Source organism: Macaca nemestrina, chromosome 4 (assembly GCF_043159975.1).
Source record: "Macaca nemestrina isolate mMacNem1 chromosome 4, mMacNem.hap1, whole genome shotgun sequence".
Classification (NCBI taxonomy): domain Eukaryota; kingdom Metazoa; phylum Chordata; class Mammalia; order Primates; family Cercopithecidae; genus Macaca; species Macaca nemestrina.
In genome coordinates this window covers 9,584,359-9,608,481 of record NC_092128.1, presented here as the reverse complement: position 1 = coordinate 9,608,481, position 24,123 = coordinate 9,584,359, and the positions used below count along the sequence as shown (strand labels likewise).

At 43.1% G+C, this 24,123-nt stretch overlaps 2 non-coding genes across 2 annotated transcripts; both read right to left on the bottom strand.

The window, feature by feature from the left end:
- Nucleotides 1-14,101: 14,101 nt before the first annotated feature.
- Nucleotides 14,102-14,173, bottom strand: TRNAC-GCA (transfer RNA cysteine (anticodon GCA)). The gene has a single exon. It is a non-coding gene; the product is annotated as a tRNA-Cys (tRNA).
- A 1,661-nt stretch (nucleotides 14,174-15,834) lies between these two features.
- Nucleotides 15,835-15,906, bottom strand: TRNAC-GCA (transfer RNA cysteine (anticodon GCA)). The gene has a single exon. It is a non-coding gene; the product is annotated as a tRNA-Cys (tRNA).
- Nucleotides 15,907-24,123: the final 8,217 nt, after the last annotated feature.

Genomic DNA, 24,123 nt, shown 5'->3' with positions numbered 1-24,123 from the left:
CCCATCATCTCTTCTGGTCTGGCTGAGTCCAGGGCTTTTTATGGGCCTTAGAGGGGAGAAAGTACATGCTGATGGGTCCATGGGTGGCCATGGGCAGGCCCAGAAAAAGCACCAGAAGTACCCACTGTGGTCCGTGGGACTGGCAGCTTGGTCCCAGGCTTCAGGCCCTCCCCAGCTTGAAGGTGGGACTTCACTGGGGACCTGCCCCTTTCTGCCCAGGAGCCTGTCTGCCTCTTGCCACTGTTTGTGGTGCCCAGGCTGTTTATGCTGAAGGGCACCTGCAGGCCAGCTCCGAGCTGCCCTCAGCTCCCCCTCAACCTCCTTCCAGTGCTTGTTGGTGCCCAAAGTCCAGAAGGGGCCAAGTGGGCAGGGGGCTGGTGTGTCACCACTGTCCTGAGTGTGCACATACCCAGCCAGGTTATGACAGTGCTTGGGCTGGACCTCAACTTTGCTGTGTGATTGGAGTGGCTGTTGAAAGTGGAGAGAAGCCAGACCATGGGATCAGACACTTCCAAGCCCACAGGAGATGGGGGGTCCTTCCTGGGTCTCTGAGAGTGCAGAGATGCCTTGGTCTGCAGCTGCAGCTTGGGCGGCTGCAGCTGTGCCCAGGAGGGTGGGACTGTTGCCTGCTTCTGGCCCTCAAGAGCTTAGGGATGCCCAGTTCTGCAGCCATGGCTTGGGTGGCTGCATTTGCCCCTGGGGAGCTCCTGCCAGCTCTGTGGAGTGCAGCACCACCCCAGGCCCCACTCCACCTCAGGGACCGTCTCTGCCCACCCCTCTGTTCCTGGTTGCACTACTCTCCTGCTGATGGGTGACTCAGCCTGGCCCCATTGTGGCAGCTCCCAGGGCAGCAGGCTGTTGGGGGGCTCCCAGGGGTGGGCTTTGGGGACTGCTCACCTCCTCTCTGCGTTTTCCCCTCTCTGCGTTTTCCCTGCAGTGATGATAGATGAGGTGCCGGTGACACGGCAGCCACGGCCAACCTCACATGAATAAACTCCATGCTTTTGAGGCTGGTCCCATGAGTCCTGGCTGCACCTTTGGCTGGGTGTTTGCAGGCTCCCAAGATGCAGCAGAGAGTGAGGTTGAGGCTACAGTGGAGGCTCTGGGCCTGGGAGCAGGTCTTTCCCGGCCATATGGGGACGGGGGTGGTACAGTCGGCTGCCTCAGGAACACAGGGTACAGGGGTCCCACCGCCACCACTGCTGCTCCCGCAGCCTCCTGCCACCACTGCCTACACCTCCCCACTGCAGCCAGCATGATGCAAGTGGCCACTCTGCATGGCTTGCCGCTGCCATCACTCTACTTGCCCAACTCCAATGACACAGAACACTCCCACACACATGAGCTCCATAAAATAGGTTTATTACTTACACATAGGCAGCAAGGAATAGCAGAAGCTAGGCCTCTTGCACCAGTTAGCGAAGTTGTGAATGCAAAGGAAAAGTTCTTGAAGGAAATTAAAAGTGATACTTGAGTGAACACACAAATGTTAAGAAAGCAAAACAGCCATATTGCTGATATGGAGAAAGTTTGAGTGGTCTGGATAGAAGATCAAACCAGCCATAAGATCCTCTTAAGCCAAAGTTTAATCCAGAGCAACGCCCTAACTCTCTTCAATTCTATGAAGGCTGAGAGCAGTGAGGAAGCTTCAGAAGAAAAGCTTGAGGCTAGTGCAAGTTTGTTCATGAGGTTTAAGGAACATAGGAAGACAAAGTGAAGCAGCAAGTGCTGATGGAGAAGCTGCAGCAAGTTATCCAGAAGATCTAACTGAGATCACTGATGAAGATGGCTATATAAACAACAGATTTTCAATGTAGATGAAACATTCTTTTATTAGAAGAAGATGCTATCTAGGACTTTCATAGCTAGAGAGGAGAAGTCAATGCCTGGCTTAAAAGCTTCAAATGACAACCTGACTCTCTTGTTAGGGGCTGATACAGTTGGTGATTTAAGTTGAAGCCAATGCTCATTTACCATTCTGAAAATCCTAGAGCTCTTAAGAATTATGCTAAATATACTCTGCCTGTGCTCTAGAAATTGAATAACAAAGCCTAGATAAGAGTACATCTGTTTACAGTATGGCTTATTGAATATTTAAAGCCCACTGTGAGACCTACTGCTCAGATAGATTCTTTTTAAAATATTACTGCTTATTGACAATGTGTCTGGTTACCCATGAGCTCTGATGGAGACGAACAAGAAGATGAATGTTATTTTCATGCATGCAAAGACAACATCCATTCTGCAGCCCACGGATCAAGAAATAATTTTGACTTTGAAGTCTTATTATTTAAGAAACACATTTTATAAGACTATAGCTGTGATAAATAATGTGGTCCCTCTGATAGATCTGGACAAACTAAATTGGAAACCTTCTGGAAAGGATTCATTTTAGGTGCCATTAAGACCATTCATGATTCTTGGGAGGAGGTAAAAATGGCAACAATAACAATAGTTTGGAATTTGATTCCAACCCTCATGGATGACTTTTAGGGGCTCAAGACTTCAGTAAAGGAAGTCACTACAGATGTGGTAGAAATAGCAGGAGAACTAGAATTAGGAGGGGACCCTGAAGATGTGACTGAATTGCTACAATCTCATGATCAAACTTGAATAGATGAAAAGTTGCTTCTTACGGATGAGCAAAGAAAGTGATTGCTTGAGATGGAATCTGCTCCTGGTGACAATGCTATGAACACTGTTGAAATGACAACAACAGATATAGAATATTTCTCAAACTTAGTTGATAAAGCAGCAGCAAGGCTTGAGAGAATTGATTCAAATTTTGAAAGAAGTTCTACCATTGGTCAAACTCTATCAAACAGCATCACATGTTACAGAGGAATCTTTCACAAAAGGAAGAGGAAATTGATGTGGCAAACTTCATTGTTTTATTTTAAGAAATTGTCATGGCCACTCCAAACTTCAGCAACCATCATGTTGATCAGTCAGCAGCCATCAATATCAAGGCAAGACCCTCCACCAGTAAAAAAGATTACAACTGAAAGCTCAGATGATCATTAGCATTTTTAACAATAAAGTACTTTTAAATTAAGGTATGTACATTGCTTTTTTAAACATATTGTTATTGCATACTTAATAGACTACAGTATAAACATAACTTTTGTATGCACTAGGTAATAAGAAATTCCATGTGACTCACTCTATTGCAATATTCACTTTATTGTGGTAGTCTGGAACTGAACCTGCAGTATCTCTGAGGTACGCCTATACTTATATATTGCTGCATAACAAAATAACCCCAAACTTAGCAGCTTAAAACAAAAAAAATTTATTGTTTTATATCATGCAGTCTTGAAGGTTCAGAAATCTGGGAACGACTGAGCTGTGTGGCTCTGATTCAGGGTCTCCTATTAGATTGCAGATAAGATGTCAGCTGGGGCTGCAGTCATCTGAAAGTTTGACTGGGGCTAGAGGAACCACTCTAAGCTGACTCACTCACATGGCTATTAGAAAGAGGACTCAGTTCCATGCCGGGTGCGGTGGCTCAAGCCTGTAATCCCAGCACTTTGGGAGGCCGAGACGGGCAGATCATGAGGTCAGGAGATCGAGACCATCCTGGCTAACACAGTGAAACCCCGTCTCTACTAAAAAATACAAAAAATAGCCGGGCAAAGTGGCGGGCGCCTGTAGTCCCAGCTACTCGGGAGGCTGAGGCAGGAGAATGGCGCAAACCCAGGAGGCGGAGCTTGCAGTGAGCTGAGATCCGGCCACTGCACTCCAGCCTGGGCGACAGCGCGAGACTCCGTCTCAAAAAAAAAAAAAAAAAAAAAGAGGACTCAGTTCCTTAACGGATATTGGCAGGAGGCCTCAATTCCTTGCCATGTGAGCCTCTTACAGGGCTGTTTGATGTGTCCTTGTGACATGACAACTGGCTTCCCCGAGTTTGTTATCCAAGAGAGAGAAAGGTAGAGCCACAGTGTATTTTATGACTTTATTTCAGAAGTGATACATTGTCATTTCCACCACATTCTATTCATTACAAGTGTGTTACTAAACTCAGTAACACTAAACTTAGTGTCTTACTAAGCACATGGAAGATAATTGAGCTTCACATCTCCAAGGGAGAAATGTCAACATACTTTAAAACTACCAAAGTCAGCTCAAAGTAGAAGGAATATAAAGTTGTATCAGGCTGAATATATTTAAATAGGCCCACTGAGCTGAGATTTTCCAGATTTAGTGTGTTAGCTCCAGGGACTGGGAATGACTCTGAAAGGATACCTTCAAAGGGGACATCTGGATTTGAACCAGAGACCTCTTTAATTTGCAGTCAAATGCAGACTATATCCACATTGTGCTAGTGTGGCTGAATGAAAAACAGGTCCAAAGGTAGCCTACACCAAATGAACTTGAAATGCCAGAGCTTCCTTGGTATGTTGTAGTGGAAGATGTGGTAGCTAGAACTGTAAGACGGCCCACATGATTCCTGTACCCTAATATCCATACGTTTGTGTAGTTGCTTCCCCATGAGTGTGGATTGGATGTGTAACTTTTTTCTAATCAACAACATATAGCAGGCTGGGCGCGGTGTCTCATGCCTGTAATCCCAGCTCTTTGGGAGGCCGAGGCAGGTAGATTATCTGAGGTCAGGAGTTGGAGACCAGCCTGACCAACATGGAGAAACCCCGTCTCTACTAAAAATACAAAACTAGCTGGGCATGGTAGCACTTGCCTGCAATCCCAGCTACTCAGGAAGGCTGAGGCAGGAGAATAGCTTGAATCTGGGAGGCGGAGGTTTCAGTGAGCCGAGATTGCGCCATCGCACTTCAGCCTGGGCAACAGGAGCGAAACTCCATCTCAAAAAAAATAAAAAATAAACAAATAAAATAAAATAAATAAATATAGCAAAGGTGATGAGATGTTGTTTCAGCAATTATGTTACTTATCTGGCAAAGATGAAGGGATTTTGCAAATGGAATAAACCTAATCAGCCAACTATAAATTAATCTAAAGGGAGATTATCCTGGATGTGCCTGACTCAATTGTAAGAGGATTTAAGCCTTCCTTGAGAGAGAGAGACCTCAAACAGCCACTAGGTCTGAAATTCCTCTATTCTGTTTACATCCTCCTGCCTTTTGCCTGTGAACAACAAGCTTAAGCTTATGTCTATAGGGTTCCAAAGATCCAAGCTTGTCATTTTCCTCCTGAAAGAGGTCAAGTGAACTCAGAAGAATCAATCCCATATTATAGGTCTTACAGCCATCATTGAAACAGTAGCCAGTTGGGCTCCCAAGACATCTGCTTCATTTAACACTTAGCACCATCAACCACAGTGATAGCTTGATTGGTTGTGATGCCAATGTATGCCATGGACTACTAGCATCCCATTATTTCTCATTGGCAAGGGGCTCCACATTGCACTCAAGCCAAGAATACAAACAAACCAATTTCCCAAACCCATGGTGTGAAACTATCTACTGATTGTTACCACCTCACTTCTGGTATCAATTCTGTACCAATCAGGATCCAATAGGAAGACAGAAACCACATGGTAACTTAAATAGGAAAAAGTATACAGAAATAGTAACTCTAGTGGAGGATTGGAATAATGAGGGACATTGATTAGTAAGGGGCAAAGAGAACTCTAAAGAATATAGGAAGAGCAGATATAGGGAGTAAACCCTACCCCAGGGCTGAGAAAGGGCACCCAAACAAGGAACAGATCTGGAAAAACCCCACCTCCACTGCAGGCTAAGATTTAAGCTCTATTGAAAAGGCTGTGGTTGTGGCTTACTGTGTGGAGAAATTCACTCAGATGACACAGCAGGGTTCAAGGGGAATCCACCCCTTAGGGTGCTGGGGGCAACGATCCATGGGGAAATGTGCACCTGCAGCAGTCACTGGGAAACTGCTTTCTGGAGTTCTTGGGGAAACCAACCATGAGAAAGTTCTGCCCTCAGAACTCGCTGCAAAGCTGCCTGAAGGTGCTGAGGAAGTCATTCACAAGGAGGTGCCATGCAGCAATGCTCCAGAGAAAGCAGTCAGATGCTGCTGGCTCAGTGTACTGTGGGAGCCCAGAGCTACAGACAGTGCACACACTGTAGGAGCCGCCAGGCAGAGTGCACCACAACCAGGAATACAAACCCTCTCCTTCCCCAGCATCCCTCTTGCGCCTTCTACTGACAAAGCATAACATTGTGCCATTGACTAGGGAGAAATAGTTACAGGGTACCACTCCATTGTCACAGAGCAGGCAATGAGGGATGCATTTGGAGTCAAGAGACATTATTTTGATAACTGGCACAGGAGACATACTAACAGAGAATTTCAGTCCTCATCCTAGGGCAGGGTAACAGTTCTACCTGTCCCAGGGCCCCAACTGAGGAGGTTAGCCCAGCTGGAGTTGCTGGGGCTGGACACTAAGTCTAGGTTCCCCAGAAACAAAGCTTGAACCAACAAGGGCTTCTGTGTTGGGACCAGAGACCCCTCCTCTGCAGGTCAATCCCAGGCCCTGAATGGGCAACTTTCCCTGAGGCAGGCCCACCTGCAGAGTGTCTGCCCCACCCGCAGTGTATCTGCTCGCTGGCCCTTCTGTGTGTCTGTGCTTCCCACCTGGATATCCATCAGGCTACCAAAGCTACTCCCTCACCTTTCAAAAATATTTTTTATTTTATGGAAAACTACATAGAATAATTTAAGAATCACCAATATACTTAACACCCAGAAGTGGTAACTGCTATCATGTTAGAATTGGCTCATGATTTTGAGGTAGTGAAACATCACCAACACAGCCACATCCTCTGCAACATTCTCCTTCCCCAGTCCACTCCCATTTCTCCCCTCCCTAAAGACAACTATTATCATGAATTTAGGCTGCATCCTTCCACTTTCCACTCTTTTTTTTTAACTTTTTGAGATAACTGAAGATTCCCATGTAGTTGTAAGAAATAGAGGGATCCTGTGTGCTTTTCAGCTAATTTTCTCCAATAATATAATTTTGAATAACTAGTGTACAATAGCACCACCAGGAAACTGACATTGATACAAGCCCCACCAATCTTATTCACATGTCATTAGGTTTACATGCACCTGTGTGTGTGTGTTTAGTTCTTTGCAATGTTATAACCGGTGTAGACTTGTGTGGCCACCACCACAGTCAACCTATAGAACAGTTTTCTCACAAGGGTCCGTCATGGCATACAATATGTAACCTTCTGAGATTGGCTTTTTTTCTACTCAGCATAAATCCCTAGAGATCTATCCAAGTTGTTGTGTGTATCAATGGTCTACTCCTTTTTATGGCTGAGTAGTGTTTCATCATATAGATAAACAATTGTTTGCTAAACTTCATTCATCTATTGAAGGATGTTTGGGTTGTTTCCAGCTTTTGGCCATGATGAATAAAACTTCTGTGAATACTTGGGTACAGATTTTTCTGAGAAAAAAAATTTGTGCTTCTTAGGCATAATGCCCAAGACTGCAATTATTGGGTCCTACAGTAAGCATATGTTTGGCTTGGTCAGAACCTGCCAAACTGTTTTGTAGAGCGGCAGTACCATTTTACATTCCTACTAGTAATGTATGAGTAATCCAGTTTTTCTGCGTCCTCAACAGCATTTGATAATATCACTTTTCTATTTTAGTTATGCTAATAGGTGAGTAGTGATATCCCACTGTAGCTTTATTAGCATTTTCCTAATGGCCAGTGATGTTGACATCTTTTCATGTGCTTATTTGCCAACTGAACATCCTCTTCAGCGAAATGTCTTTGAAATATTTTGCCCATTTTTGAAATGGACTTTTTTGTTAAATTTTGACAACTTTATATATTCTCGATACAAGTCCCATTTAAAAATATTTTTACATTTATATATGGGTATACAGAAACAATATTCCATATTTTCTGTGTATGTTTAAACAACCCAAATGGGATAATGCTAAACATATAGTTCTGTATCTTAAATTATTTGCACATGACACCGTCTTTTTGAGAGCTATCTGGTCACTTTTGCAGCTGTTGAACGTGGAGCACTCATGAGGTGATAATAAAAGCAACTTCATTTTTGTTCCTCACTGCTGCTTTTAAACTTTCTCAGTGAAATGGCGTTTTCTTGTCAAAGACACTTTAATGATCACTCTTATGTAGCAAAAAGTCCCATGGCTGCAGTCTTAACTCAGTCATTAAAATGTTCAGTCCTGTGGAATAACTGATACTCTGAAATCGATTGGAGCGTCTATCTTCCACTAGAAGTGGAAGAGTTGAGTCATGGTCCTTCCTCTCCCTGTTCCTATCTAGCATTCATCCCTAGCATCTAGGGTGGGGAGAGGGGGAAGTGGGGAGGAGAGGAAAAGGAGAACGAGAAAGTTCTTACTTGACTGGCACTGTAATAAGATAGCTTTGTTTTTGCTGGGCTTGGCAAGTGTTTCAAATGACTCCCTGGTCATTTCCATGGGATTCTTCAGAGGGCTCCATTGGGAACATCTGACTGCTTTTATGACCTGGCAGCACATCTCTCTTGGACTGACATTTCTACCTGCACCTCTGGCTTTCTGGGTTCCATGTCACACAGATTCTCTCTGTTGGGGTCCATAACTCATCCTTTTGGGCAGAGTTTAAATAGCTCCTGAGTAGCTCCCTCTCTTGTGTGGCCTACAGGAAACACTCCTGTGCCTTCGGTCCCCAGCCCATGCTGGTGATGCAGGCCCATTTCCAAGAGCCGCATCACTCTCCACCTGCAGGGCAGCCACCTCTGCTCAGTTTTGTGTCCTCCTTTGTGCTGGACTCTGCTCCATCGCAAACCCTGACTCCAGGGCACGTGGACCAAGTTCTGTGAGCTGAGACTCCTTGAAGCTCCTTCACTAGGCTTGAGTTAGGGGAAAACACTCCCCCCCAACTCTTTCCCCTTGAGAAGAGCAGGAAAATGTATTCCTCACCAACACTCTAATCTCTAACAAACTGACCCTCTTCTACCTCCTGGTAGGAAGCCATCTGGTTATCAGACATGATTGAAATTTCCACATGGTGCTGTCTCATGCCTGCTTTTGGTATCTGATACCTATTTTATCTTGGACCCTCAGCTTAAATTTTCTTTTAACTGCATAATTTAAAAAATTACATTTTAAGAGTCCAGAAAGTGTTATTCATCTATTCCACTATAAATGGACATACTCAGGACATTTCTTTTTTGTTTGTTTGTTTTCAAATTAACAATAGTACTGCAAAGAACATTTGTGCACATCTCCTGATAAACTTATGCTAGAGTTTCTTAGATGTACCAAGAAGTGAAATTCCTGAATTTTATGCATACTTTTAAGTATACTCTTATAGGTCTATATGATTTATATATTTATTTTGCTGTTTTATTGCCAAAATTTTCTCCATAGTGAGTGTACCAATTTACCAATTTTACACTATCAGATATATAAATCTTAAACACAAACCCCAAATCTGTGCCCATCTGTACACTTCCTTATAAAGTCCAGTTTTAGTCAAGAGTTCTGCTAAGCCAGTTTAGCAAGAACCCCCCACACTCTTGATATCTGAGCACTCTCAATAGCTGGTCAAGTTCCTCCTCCTCCATCATCTTCCAGGTGATGATGTCTGATTTCCCTGGCCTGTCTTCAGCAAGAATCCTGTTAGGCCAGTTTGTCCAGAATTCCCCTTACTCCTGATGTTACTTCTTAGTAATTTTCCATCCACTGACCCCTCACCCTGCTCCTTGGCTATAAATACCTACTTACTCATGCTGTATTCAAAGTTGAGCCCAGTCTGTCTCCCCCACTGCAAGACTTGGTTGCAGTGGTCTCTATACGTATTGCAATGGCTTCCTCACTGTGCTTGAACAAGATCACTGAATAGCTTTTTCTTTAACAGTATGTATGTATACGTGTGTGTGTGTGTGTGTGTGTGTGTGTGTGTATTCTGTATATTCTATCAGAAGTTTGAGTTCATATTTAGGTCTTTAATTCATCTGTTTTTTTTTTTTTTTTTTTTGAGACGCAGTTTCACTCTTGTTGACCAGGCTGGAGTGCAGTGGTGCAATCCTGGCTCACTGCAACTTCCTCCTCCTGGGTTCAATCAATTCTCCTGCCTCAGTCTCTGAGTAGCTGGGATTACAGGCATCTGCCACCACACCTGGCTAATTTTTTTGTATTTTTAGTAGAGATGGGGTTTCATCATGTTGGCCAGGCTGGTCTAGAGCTCCTGACCTCAGGTGATCCATTTACCTCAGTCTCCCAAAGTGCTTGGATTACAGGCGTGAGCCACTGTACCTGACCTCATCTGTATTTTTTTTAATGGAGTGAGGTAGGGATCACATTGTGATTTTGTTTAGAAGACAATTATTCCAGCACCATTTATTGTATAGTCCACCCTTTCCCCACTGATTGGTGACACAATCCTGGTCTTATATTCTGAGGCCACACTTCATCTAGAGCAACACTGTCCAATAGAAATATAATGCAAGCTGCAAATGTGAGCCATATATGTAATTTCATAGTTTCTAGTAAACACATTAATAAATAAAAACAAATTATTGAAATCTATTTTAATGCAATATTCCATTTAACCCACATATCTAAAGTATTATTATTGCAACATGTAATTAATAAAAAAGTTAACAAGATATTTTACATTCTTTTTGTATTGTATTCAAAAATCTGATATGGTTGTGAGGGACATTTTCATGTTTTCTGACTGTGCAGAATCTTTGAGTGCACTCGCTGTATATGGGGAACGTCTTCTTTACAAGAACAGCATCCTCAAAATAGAAGCCAGAAAACTTGTTCTCCAGGCCCCTTTGAGCTTATGGAATGGGACTGGGCTCCAGTGATGGGATGTACCCTTTAAGGCCTGAAGAGGGAAGAGGGAGGGGCAGGGTCCATTTGGCTTGCAAGGGTGGTGGTGGTGTCTTCCAGTTTTGAGGGCTTGAGTTTCTGGTAGAGAAGTGGTAGGAGTTGTGGTGTCTGGAATGTAGACTGTGTCATCTGGTGCAAGGTGGCACCTGCATTATTGTTTCTTCAGCAGGCCAGTTCTGCAGTGGTTTGGGGCATTTTTTCTGAAAGGTTAGACTGAAGACTAATTTTCCACAACTCTACCTTGTGAGAGAGAGGCTTTTAATAAACGTTTACTGCTCAGTCTAGGTTCTGTTGCTGGTCCTTAAGGGCCCTGATGAACACAGTGAGTGAAATCTTGAAGTGCCAGCTGCTCCACACTAAAGAGTTCTGAGAAATGAATCTCCAGGAGGGGTGAATTAAAGCCATGCTTTTCAGTCTATCTGTGGTGAAAATCCAGCTTTATTTTTATTTTCTTAAAATCTGTCATGAATCAACACTGGTCCGTCAGACTTGCAGACAGTGAGACCTGCCACACCACCAGAGCTGGCCAATGGCAGATTGTTATAGACTTTTTCAGCATTTACTCTCGATTTCTGAATTTCTCCCATCACAGACCCGTAACAAAGAGTTCATGGACTGGCCTCAGTTCATGGACCGGCCTCAGTTCATGGACCACACTGAGTAGCACTGAGCTGAAAGACATGCTAACCATGAATTCCTCTGGCATCCAGGGATGACTTTACCACTCAGTTAAGTTAGTTGTGCAAGCCCTTTGTAGAACTGCCTTTTCCAAACCAGTGGAAGAATCATGCACCAGCAGTTAGGAGCTGCATTCAGCTGCTAGTAACCAACTGGAAATGAGAGTAACTACTGTGCTAAGGGGTACAGGCTCACTCATGACAGCATACCTTGCATTTCTAACACAGACAAGAAGTTCCTGGGGGACTTGTAGGCAGAGGAGCAGCAAAAGTGTATGGTTCCCTGAGCTCTCCTTATCCTGTAGAGATGTGGACTCAGGCCAGGCAGAGCTGGGTGCACCATGGGATGCGGAACAGTAGAAGGACTTTCCTCCTACATTACTCAGTATCATTAGAGGGAAACTGAGAAAGCTGTGAGAACACTTAGTTGACTCTGTAACGATGAAAGTTTCCTGGTCAACTGTCAACAATGAGAGTTTCTTCCTGGTCAACTGTCAACAATGAGAGTTTCTACCAAGGAAATGGCCTTGGTAGAAAAACCTTTTTCATGACTAACTCAGACCTATGAAGGTAGGTGCTTGGTAGGCTGTTGATGGAGAAAGGGGATGAACTTTCCGAATCATCTGGATTTTTCTGTCCCTGGAGGTTTCAACAAGATAGCAATTTATGTATTTTTCATAAAGGATGTATGGAGGTGTATTAGTCTGTTCTCACACTGCTATAAAGACATACTCTGAGGCCAGGTAATTTATGAAGAAAAGAGGTTTAATTGCCTCACAGTTCCACAGGTTGTATAGAAATTATGGCTGAGGAGGCCTCGGGAAACTTACAATCACGGCAGAAGGTGAAGAGGAAGCAGGCACATCTTCACATGACCAGAGAACAAGGAAGAGGGTGAAGAGGGAAGTGCTACATACTTGTAAACAACCATTCAACAAGTCTCTAGGAAGTTCCAAACTTTCTCTCTTCTTCCTATCTTCTTCTGAGCCCTCAAACTGTTCCAACCTCTGCCCATTACACAATTCTGAAGTCGCCTCCACATTTTCAGGTATCTTTACGGCAATGCCCTACTTCTCTGGTACCAATTTACTGTAATGGTCTGTTTTCACACTGCTATAAAGACATACCTGAGACTGGGTAATTTATGAAGAAAAGAGGTTTAGTTGACTCACAGTTCCACAGACTGTACAGGAAACGTGGCTGGGGAGGCCTCAGAAAACTTACAATCATGGCAGAAGTTGAAGGGGGAAGCAGGCACATCTTCACACTGCCAGAAGAGGAGGAAGAGAGAGGGAAGAAGTGCTACACACTTTTAAACAACCAGATCTCATGAGATCTCACTCACTATCACGAGAACAACAGGGGGAAGTCTGCCCCCATGATCCAATCACTTCCCAGCAGGCCCCTTCTCCAACATTGGGGATTACAATTTGACATGAGATTTGGGTGGTGGCGTAGAGCCAAACCATATCAGGAGGTGAGCAGACCAGGGCTGGCATGGTAACCCGAGGATGTCTTTAGAGACACAGGCTCCTTTTGTCTCCCTGGTCAGCCTTCCTTAAAATGTGGATCCCATCCTCAAAGTTGACTCATGGTCCAAGTTGATAGCTTGTGCTCCAACCATCACATCTATGTTATAAGTAGGAAGCAGAAGTAAAGGCAAAGGGAGCACATGACATGTTTGTCCTTCTCTTATATTTTCCCAGAAGTCTTCACTGTTTCTTATCCCTCGTGTGTATGCCACCCCTAGCCAAAGACGGCCCAGGAATGTGGTCTCTTAGCTGAGAACATACTGCTCAGTATGAAATATGGGTTCTATTACTACAGAGGAGAAGAGAATGAATATTGGGTACTTAACTAGTAGCCTCCTTTGAGACACACACACACATATACACACACACACGTAGCACTGTTTCTGCAATTTTTAAAAAATGGATAAAACACAGCAAATATTCAGGGTCCCTGTGTTGCATCATTCCAGGGTACCGTGTAATTGGTAAAGTTATATAATGTGCAACCTGTGTGTCTGCACATGGTTGCCCTGGCAGTCACCATCATCTGTCCACTGTTCCATCTATTAAGACCTATCATATTAATGCTTGCTGTTCTTCAGAGCTAATAAAATATTTTTATCCACTGGTGAATTGGTCTGTTTTCCCTCTGCATGATTACCGGGAGCTATGAGATGTTTTGAATTCCACAGTAAGAGCTTCTCCTAACCTAGGCTCTTGGGAATAATTATTTACCACCTCTCCTAGACATTTGGCGCCGGTCTTTTAATACTTGTTTTACCAGTTAGAGTTTTATTGTGTCTTTCATTGTAAGTTGCCTTGGATCCTTTTTTTAAAGCAAGCTTGGTGTAAGCAAATAAAATCTCTATGATAATAATTAGGTACAAGGGAAACAGAAAAAACCTAGGGCAGCCTTCCTCTGCCCCTCTAGGAAATAATTACGGCTGAGGAGGTAAAAATGAAATATGTGAAAATGTCACAAGAGAAACACTTCAGTCTTTGCCATTGGTGGGAAAGGTGGTTCCTTGAGGTTGGCCTACCAGATAACAAGGAGCTATACTATAATTGCCCAGTGTAAAATGGTGGTGACAAAGGGGGCACCTGGATTTGAACCAGGGACCTCTTGATCTGCAGTCAAATGCTCTACCCCTGAGCTATACCCCCAAGGTACTCATCTCCTTTAAATAAAGATATATTAATAATCACAGTCATTCACAAGCTACACTCTGGCCACCCTGTCTCCTGTAGCTCCCCAGTAGCTACAGGTGTGGAGTTATGTAATGCACAACAGAGCAGCTCTTCTGTACAACCCCCTCCACACCTGCCCGCACCTGGCCAATTAAGCTGCAGCCTTAGCTTTTAGGGAAAAGGAGAGTGGTGGGGTTAAATCCAGATGTAGACATAGCTTGAGGGCCTGGGTTTGGGCCCTGGGCCTGATTGTTCTGGAATGCAAAGAGCCCCTACTTGATAGTAATAGATGTTCCAATATTGAGCCATCAGTGCATTTCTGTTTTAAGTCCTTCTTGGTTATGTGGGATTGTACTATCGGATAAGATTTTCTACTATTTTGTCTAGATTATTCTGAAATGAGATTGGACTATGGCTTTCTTTGTGGTATATGCTCTTGTAATTTATGTTTTATATCAGGATTATGTGAATTTCCTAGAATGATTTGGAGAGATGTAAAGCGTTCTATATGCTGGAACATTCTATATAACACAGAATTACATATTTTTAACTAAAGATTAGCAGGAACTTGCCTGTAAGCCTCTGGGTGGGGTGCCTTTTGTGAGGAAGAGCTCCTTAATTATCTTTTAGTGAATTCTGTCATTATTGGTCTATTTAAGTGCTCTGCCTCATCTTAGGTCATTTTTGGAATTCATTTTCACTTAGAAAATGTAATAAAGTTGTACAAAGTATTCGCTCTTTCTTTCTCTCTCTTTCTTTCTTTAGACGGAGTTTTGCTCTTGTTGCCCAGGCTGGAGTGCAATCTTGCCTCACTGCAACCTCCACTTCCCGGGTTCAAGCGATTCTTCTGCCTCAGCCCCCTGAGTAGCTGGGATTACAGGCACCATGCCCGGCTAATTTTTGAATTTTTAGTAGAGATAGCGTTTTGCCATGTTGGTCAGGCTGGTCTTGAACTCCTGACGTCAGGTGATCCGCCCGCCTTGGCCTCCCAAACTGCTGAGATTACAGGTGTGAGCCACTGCGCCTGGCCCATAGTATTCTCTTATAATCTGAAATTTTATTTAGGTATGTTCTATTTTTTTTCATTATGTTGTTCATTTGTCTTTTTTTGGCTTAGACAACATGAAGATCCATTTATTTTTTGAGGTAAAAATTCAGATCCAACTTCAGTTACCCAAAGTTGATCAGTTGATCTCAGTAGTTGTTGCCTCTTGTATTTTGAAACTCTGTTAATAGATGCATACACATTTAAGACTGTTATGTTCTCTTGATGAATTGATCTTTTTATCATTATGAAATATTCTTCTTCAATGCATTAATTTTCCTTGTTCTGGTCTATTTAGTCTGTTATAAAATAGACTTTTCATCTTTCTTTTGGTTAGTGTTTGTTTGGCATATACTTTTTCACTTTCTTAAACTATTCATCTTGTTATATTTAAAGTGGCATTCTTATGGATAGCTTATAGATTTCTTTGTTTAAGTGATTCTGCTGTGTCAGCCTCCCAAGTAGCTAGGACTACAGGTGTGAGTCACCATGTCCAGCTAATTTTTTAAAAAATTATTTTTCGTGGAGACAGAGCCCACCAGGTAACAAGGAGTTATTCTATAATTGCCCACTGTAAAACTGGTAATAACAAAGGGGGCACCTGGATTTGAACCAGGGACCTCTTGATCTGCAGTCAAATGCTCTACCCCTGAGCTATACCCCCGAGGTACTCATCTTTTTAAAATAAAGATGTATTAATAATCACAGTCATTCACAAGCTATGCTCTGGCCACCCTGTCTCCTGTAGCTCCCCAGGAGCAACAGGTGTGAAGTTATGTAATGCACAACAGAGCAGCTCTTCTGTACAACCCCCTCCACACCTGCCAGCACCCAGCCAATTAAGCTGCAGGGTTAGCTTTTTGGGAAAAGGAGAGTGGTGGGGTTAAATCCAGATGTAGACGTAGCTTGAGGGCCTGGGTTTGGGCCCTGGGCCTGATTGTTCTGGAATGCAAAGAGCCCCTACTAGCCTCGAACTCCTGGCTTCAGTTGTTCTTGTGGCCTCAGCCTCCCAAAGTGCTGAGCAACACTCCCAAAGTGCTGAGCCAGTATGCCCAGCCACATTTGGTTTTATTTGTTCCAAATAGTAGATTTTTTTCTTGTTTTCCTGACTTCATTGGGACTGCATTTTTTTTTTTTTTTTTGTACGATCTCATTTTGTCTCCACCATAAGCTTATTAGCTATTCCTCTTTGTTTTATATTTTTTAGGGTTCCTCTAGAGATAGCAGTATCATCTTTAACTTATCACATTTTACCTTCAGATAATGTTTTACTACTTCTCTGATAGTGTAAGAATCTTACAACAGATTTCCATTTCCCTCGTTTTGTCCGTTGTGTTATTATTGTCATAGATTTTACTTCAATGTATATTATAAACCCAATACATTTATATTATTTTTGCATTACTTATTTTTATTTTTTCTTTTTGTTTTTAATTTTTTAATTTAAAAACGAGACAGGATCTCATTATGTTGCCCAGGCTGGTCTTGAACTCCTGGCCTCAAGTGATAGTCCTGCCTTGACCTCCCAAAATCCTGGGATTACAGGTGTGAGCCACTGTGCCCAGCTACATTAATTATCCTTTAAAGAGTTTTTAAAATGAGACAAAATTATATTACTCTACATATGTACCATTTCTGACACTTTTTATTACTTTGTGCAAATCCGGATTTTCATCTGGTATCATTTTTCTCTTTCCCTGAAGAAGCCTAGTCTACTTCCTATAAAGTAAGACTATGGGTAACAAATTCTTTCAGGTTTTTGTTGGCCTGAAAAAATGTTTACCTTCATTGATGAAAGATATTTTCACTGGGTGTTGAACTCATTGAATATAGAATTAGTAGTATTTTTAAAAAGATGTTCCTTTTTCCCTTTCTAGACTGCATAATTTCTGATAAGAAGTCTGCTTTCATTCCTTTGTGTTGGCTGTCTTTAATATTTATCATTAGCTTTCAGCAACTTTATCATGATGTGCTTTGGTTTTGTTTTTTTGTTTTTTGTTTTTTTTTTTTGAGACGGAGTCTCGCTCTGTAGCCCAGGCTGGAGTGCAGTGGCCGGATCTCAGCTCACTGCAAGCTCCGCCTCCCGGGTTCACGCCATTCTCCTGCCTCAGCCTCCCGAGTAGCTGGGACTACAGGCGCTGCCACCTCGCCCAGCTATTTTTTGTATTTCTTAGTAGAGACGGGGTTTCACCGTGTTAGCCAGGATGGTCTCGATCTCCTGACCTCGTGATCCGCCCATCTCGGCCTCCCAAAGTGCTGGGATTACAGGCTTGAGCCACCGCGCCTGGCCGGTTTTGTTTTCTTTATGATACTCACGCTTGGGATTTGTTGAGGTGATCTGTGGATTTCTAATTTTCATCAAATTTGAAAACTTTTGGACCATTTATTAAATTTTTTTTTCTGTATTTCTCTCTGTTCTTTTCTTCAGAGACCAGACACACACACACACACACCCGCACACCACACCACACCACATTTTTTGTTTTTTTTAAAGACAGGTCTTGCTCTATCACTTATGCTGGAATGCAGTGGCATGATCATAGCTCACTGTTGCCTCAAACTCCTGGGCTCAAGCAATCCTCTCACCTCAACCTCCTGAGTAGCTGGGACTATAGGCACACACCACCACACCTGGCTAATTAAAAATTTTTTTTGTAGACACAGGGTTTTGCTTATTACATAGGCTGGTCTTGAAATTCTGGCTTCAAACAATCCTCCCACCTTGGCCTCCCAAAGTGTTGGAATTACAGGCATGAGCCACCATGCCTGACCAAATATATATGTATTAAACTGCTTGATATTGTCTCACAGCTTACTAAATCTATGCTTATTTTTTTGTGTCTTCTTCCTCCGTGTACTTCATTTTGGTAGCTTATATTGCTATGTCTTTAAGTTTAAAAATCGTTCCTTCTAAAAGATCTAATCCAGTTACTTTTCATTTCAGATATTATATTTTTATCTATAGAAGTTATATTTGGGCCTTTTTAATATTTTTTATTTCTTTTCTCATTATGTCCTTGTCTTCCTTTGCATATTTGAGCACATTTACAGGATTTATAATAGCTGTTTTAAAGTGATTTTCTGCTAACTTCATCATCTCACTCCTTTCTGCGTTTGTTTTTCCTCTGATTATGGCTCATATTTTCCTTTGTATTTTTGTTTGTATGTGGGACGTTGTGAATTTTGTGTTGTGAATGTAAAATTGGATGCTACATTTGGTTATATTCCTTTACAGAGTGCTGAATACTAGATTTAGTTGTATTCCTTTAAAGAGTATTGAATTTTGTTTTGGGATGCAATTAAGTAACTTGGCTGTCAACCTACTCCATTTGAGGCTTGCTTTTACATTTTGTTAGAGTGAGTCCAGAGTAGCCTTTATTCTGTAAATTAGTCCCCCTTTATCTATAGTTTCACTTTTCAAGGTTTCAGTTACCTGTGGTCAACCTTGGTCTGAAAATAGGTGATATAGCACTGAAGGGGTGGCCTGCCCCTCCACACCTGTGGGTGTTTCTCGTTAGGTGGAACGAGGGACTTGAGCAAAGAAATGAGACATAGAGACAAAGTATAGAGAAAGAGAAAGTGGGCCCAGGGGACCGGTGCTCAGCTTACAGAGGACCCACGCCGGCACCGGTCTCTGTGTTCCCTTAGTATTTATTGATAATTATCTTTACCATCTTAAAGATAAGGGAGTGGCAGGACAATAGGATCATTGTAGGGAGGAAATCGGCAGTAAGACATATGAACAAAAAACCTCTGTGACATGAATAAGTGTAAAGGAAAATGCTGTGCCTTGAGATGCATATGCAAACATCTCCATAAACCTTTTAGCATCGTTTCAGCCTATCACATGGGGAGAAACCTTGGACAATACCTAGCTTTCCTAGGCAGAGGTCCCTGCGACCTTTGGCCATGTACGTGTCCCTGGGTAGTTGAAATTAAGAGAATGGTGATGACTTTTAACCAGCAAGCTGCCTTCAGGCACTTGTTTAACAAAGACACATCCTGCACAGCCCAAAATCCATTAAACCTTGAGTCACCACAGCATATGTCTCTTGCAAGGACAAGGTTGGGGGTAGGGTCACAGATTAACAGCATCTCAAATACAGAACAAAATGGAGTCTCTTATGTCTACTTCTTTCTATACAGACACAGTAACAGGCTGATCTTTCTTTCTTTTCCCCACATAGCACAATAAAATATTTTGAGAGACAGTGAGAGAGAGGGAGACCACATTCATATAACTTTTGTTAAAGTATACAGTTATTATTTTTCTATTTTATTATTGATTATCGTTGTTAATCTCTTATTGTGCCACACTTATAAATTAAATTATTATTATTATTATAGGCATGTATGTATAAGAAAAAAAAGTATAATTAAGATTTGATATTATCTGTGGTTTCAGGCATCTACTAGGGATTTTGGGATATACCCCAGCTAAGAGAAACTACAATATAATTTACCTTCACTTCTATGGCAAGAACCTTCTGATAACTTTGCTCAATGACTTAGGTATTATGAGATCTCTCCACTCTCTTTGATTGGAACATGAATTCTTTCTGGTCTTGTGTGAACTCTAGGAGTTGTTTGCTTTGCTGCCTACTGGTGTATTTTTGGTGTTTTTTTGTTTGTTTGTTTCCTTTTGGACTTAAGGATTTTCCTGTTGTCTAGACAGAATTTTAAGGTACCTCCCAGCTCCCACCAAAATTCCTACCCCCTGGGATATATGCACCATATAACCCTCTTCCTTTCCTTGTGGGTAAAACTTATGAACATGATGGGATTTCACTCTCATGATTAGGTTACACTGTATCATAAAGGTAAAGGCATTTTTCGGATTAAAGTCTCTAATAAGTTGACTTTGATTAATCAAAAGGGAAGTTATCCTAGGTAGGTATGATCTAATCAGAGGAGCCCTTTAAAAGAAGGTCCTGGTCTTTCTTGAAGAAAGAGATCCTCCTTCTAGCTTTGAAACGGTGGGTTGCCATTTTCTGGAAGGACCATGTGGCTAGGACCTGAGGGCAACCCCTAGGTGCCTGGCCAACAGCTAGCAGGCAATAGGGACCTCAATCATATGGCCACAGAGAAATGAAATCTGCCCAAACCAGTGAACCTGGAAAAGAGCCCTGAGCCTGAGCCTGGCTGCATCTAGATTTCAGCCTTACAAGGCTCTGAGGAGATGACCAGCTAAGATATTTCTGAACCCCTAACTGTCTCACTTGCACCTATGAGATTTTAATTTATGGAGGAGAACTGGAGAGACAACACAGATACCAATGCCATTGAAAGAAGATGTTTATTACTTATATTATCCAACAGAAGGAGGCATGCCCCATCATGCAGAGCCACATGGGTGAAGCACCAGTTTTGGTCAGAAGACAGAAGTGACAGGAAAGCATAGGCCAGAACCTTTATTGGGGTTACCATGGGAAAAGTAAGGCGAAGCAGGCCCACCAGTTTAGGACTGGCTGGTTTGAATGATCCTGGTGAATCCTAGGGGCATAGAGCCTGTCCCTAATTGTCTTGATACCTGGCCCTGGAGTAATTTAGAGTAGGGGAATATTGCCATGGTATGTTAGAGTTTGATAAGGATGGTTTGGAGGATGGGCTCTGGGTTGGTTAGTTTGCATATAGAAGGTGTGCTCCCAGGTGAGCCCTTTGCTGTCTCTAAGAATTGGCTAACCCTGAGAGGGGCAGTCTCTGCCCAGTCAGTGAAACCACAAATGCCAGAGCATCAAGAATACAGACATAAGAAAATACAGTTAACATAATTGACCCTGTAATGAAAGGAGGCCAAGCGACAAAGAGTCTAAGAAAGCACAGAACACCAACCCACAGAAACTGTGAGATAATAAGTTTGTGCTGTTGGGGCCTCTAAGGCTGTTTGTCATGAACCAATAGAAAATGAGAACAGTCTTCCAGGCACACTCATCCTCGTCATGGGACCTCTCCACAGTTTCCCAGAACTTTTCATGCAGCTTCCTCCTCTTTGGTACTTTCACCTACAAACTCTAGCTTCCCTGACCTCCTTGAAGTCTTATTTTTGTCTCTTCAACTCAATGAGACCCCTGGGGACTGTGTTGATTCCCTGTCCCTTCACTGCAGACCACAGGCAGTAAGCTGGGGTATTGCAGGGCTTGGTCATTGTAGGGCCATTGTTTTCCTTCTCACTGCTCTCCTCTGCTTATCGTTTAGTGTCTGAAAACCATTGTTTTATTTATTTTGCCCAGTTATCTCATTGCTTATGGCAAGGAGGCAATTCCCATAGTAGTTAGCTTTTTCATGGGTGGATGCAGAAACCTATGAACCCAAAAACTATTTAACAGTCAAGTTCGCTACTCCTAAGCCATATAGACAAGGGCAGCCAGAGAGAAAGGTCGGGTTACTCACAAAGTGAAGCCCATCAGACTAACAGCAGATCTCTCAGCAGAAACTCTACAAGCCGGAAGAGAGTGGGGGCCAATATTCAACATTCTTAAAGAAAAGGATTTTCAACGCAGAATTTCATATGCAGCCAAACTATGTTTCATAAGTGAAGGGGAAATAAAATCCTTTACAGATAAGCAAATGCTTAGAGATTTTGTCACCACCAGGCCTGCCTTACAAAAGACCCTGAAGGAAGCACTAAACATGGAAAGGAACAACTGGAGCCAGCCATTGCAAAAACATGCCAAAATGTAAAGACCATCGATGCTAGGAAGAGACTGCATCAACTAATGAGCAAAATAACCAGTTAATATCATCATGACAGGATCAAGTTCACACATAACAATATTAACCTTAAATGTAAATGGACTAAATGGTCCCATTAAAAGACACAGACTGGCAAACTGGATAAAGAGTCAAGACCCATCAGTTTGCTGTATTCAGGAGACCCATCTCACATGCACAGACACACATAGGCTCAAAATAAAGGGATGGAGGAAGATCTACCAAGCAAATGGAGAACAAAAAAAAGCAGGGGTTGCAATACTAGTCTCTGCTGTTTTTTTCATCCATCCTTGGGTTGCCCTGCTCAAGATTGCGGGTCCCTAAGGAAAGTGTTTGGCCTAACATGGGACAACTGTCTGACCTGTGCTGGGATAAGGGGGTGTACCTTGCTTTACTATCCCACCAAAAAGACACCCAAAGGGAAAGAGCAGGTTCACCCAAAAGAAGCTTAGGTTCCGATAGGAAGTGGGAAAGGATGCTGGATGGCCATGAAGAGACAAATGCCACTGGAGCCTTGAGGACGCACAGCTGCCAATTATGTCTGACATTCTGCACATTCCAAGGAGCTGGCAAACTTCCTCCCCTGCAAATTGCTTCCCTTCCTGCCAGGATCCCCTCCTCACCATCTGGCCCCTGGATGCCCCACAACCATCTGGCTGCCCTTTCCAAGTCTGTGGCTAAAAATGTTGACTCCTACAACAAGAAAGGACTTCAGGATGGTCTTTTCTGTGCCCTTCTGAGTTGGAGACAGCTGATCAATAACACAGTCAGACAGTGCCATATGGGGCCTAGGGGCTGCATGTCTTGTCCTCAGACATGGCCAGTCACACCCAGTGTGTAGTGGGCACTGATGACAGGCCAGACTCTGAGCTGGACACTGTCCACGCATCCCTTTTACAACCCACCCAGCCACCCTAAGTGGTAATTTCTCTTTTTGGTGCTTACAGATGAAGATGCTGGGGTTTGGAGAGGTTAGAGAACTTGTTCAAGGCTGCCAGTTAATAAATGGAGAGTCTGCCTTGGAGCCTTGGGCCCTGCAAAGTCAAGGCCAGTGATCTTAACCACGAAGTTATACTGCGCTGAATACAGAGGCCATTTTCCCCTCTTTGCTTCGTACAAATGAGGACACAGGAGGGGTGGCCCCAGAGTCTGAGGAAATGGTGACCACCCTCCCAAAGAGGGAGCAGTGGAGATTCACCATCATCTGTCTAGCATATGCTTTTGTAAAGGTGTTCATCCTGGGAGAACGTTTGCGTGTGTGCTGTTGACAGGAGAGTTGAATGTGGTTGAAAGACCCCCACTGCAGGGAACGGGCCTGCCTCCACCCCTCAGTGGTTTGTGCCTCAACAAAGCTACAGGATATTCCCAAGTCTTGGCTTTCTCATCTGAAAAATGAGAGAAGGAAAGACCTTCTTATCCCCTGTATGAGTTCCCTTCCACGTGTTACAGGGAGTCTGTCCTACTTGCGAAAATTGTCTGTGTTCGTGAGGAGGGGTGAAAGTGGGGCCAGGTGTAAGCTCATGTGTGGGGGTTGAAGATGAGGGTAGGGGCTTGGTAGTAAACTTCTGTGTGAAGAAGTGATGAAGACAGGGCGGGATGAGGTAATAACCCCTAACTATACTTCCCAGCACTGACCAGGGCACGTGTGCACATCTGGGGCCCCTTGTGCTGTGGCGTCCAGAAAGGCAGACTCCACAGTGAGGCTTGGAGCTCTCCAGGTCACCCCACAGTCCCATAAATGACCCCCAAGACCATCCAGCTCCTTTGGTCCAATCCTGAATTTGGCTTTGCTAAGCCATTCCCAGATTCTCTCAACACGAACCCTGCTCCCTGCCTCATAGTTCACAGAGACTCTAGAAGCTGTATCTTTGACTTTCCCAACTTCCCACTCTTCCCAGGGTCACTCTGTCCTCACCTATCCAAACCCTGAGCTCTCCATGGCCCATTGTATCAATTATCCTCTTCTTGGAGTGTGTCCAGTCAATGGTGAAAATATGCTGAAGCACCCCTTCTGCAATGACTGACAGATAAATGCACAATGTCTCGGAACTTTCTTTTGATTCTCCCAAATCTAGACAGACATCCATGGCTTCTTCTCTTTCTTCCAATTCCTAAATGATATGCACACAAAAATTCTTAAAAATTGTTTTTGTATCAAAACAATGTATAT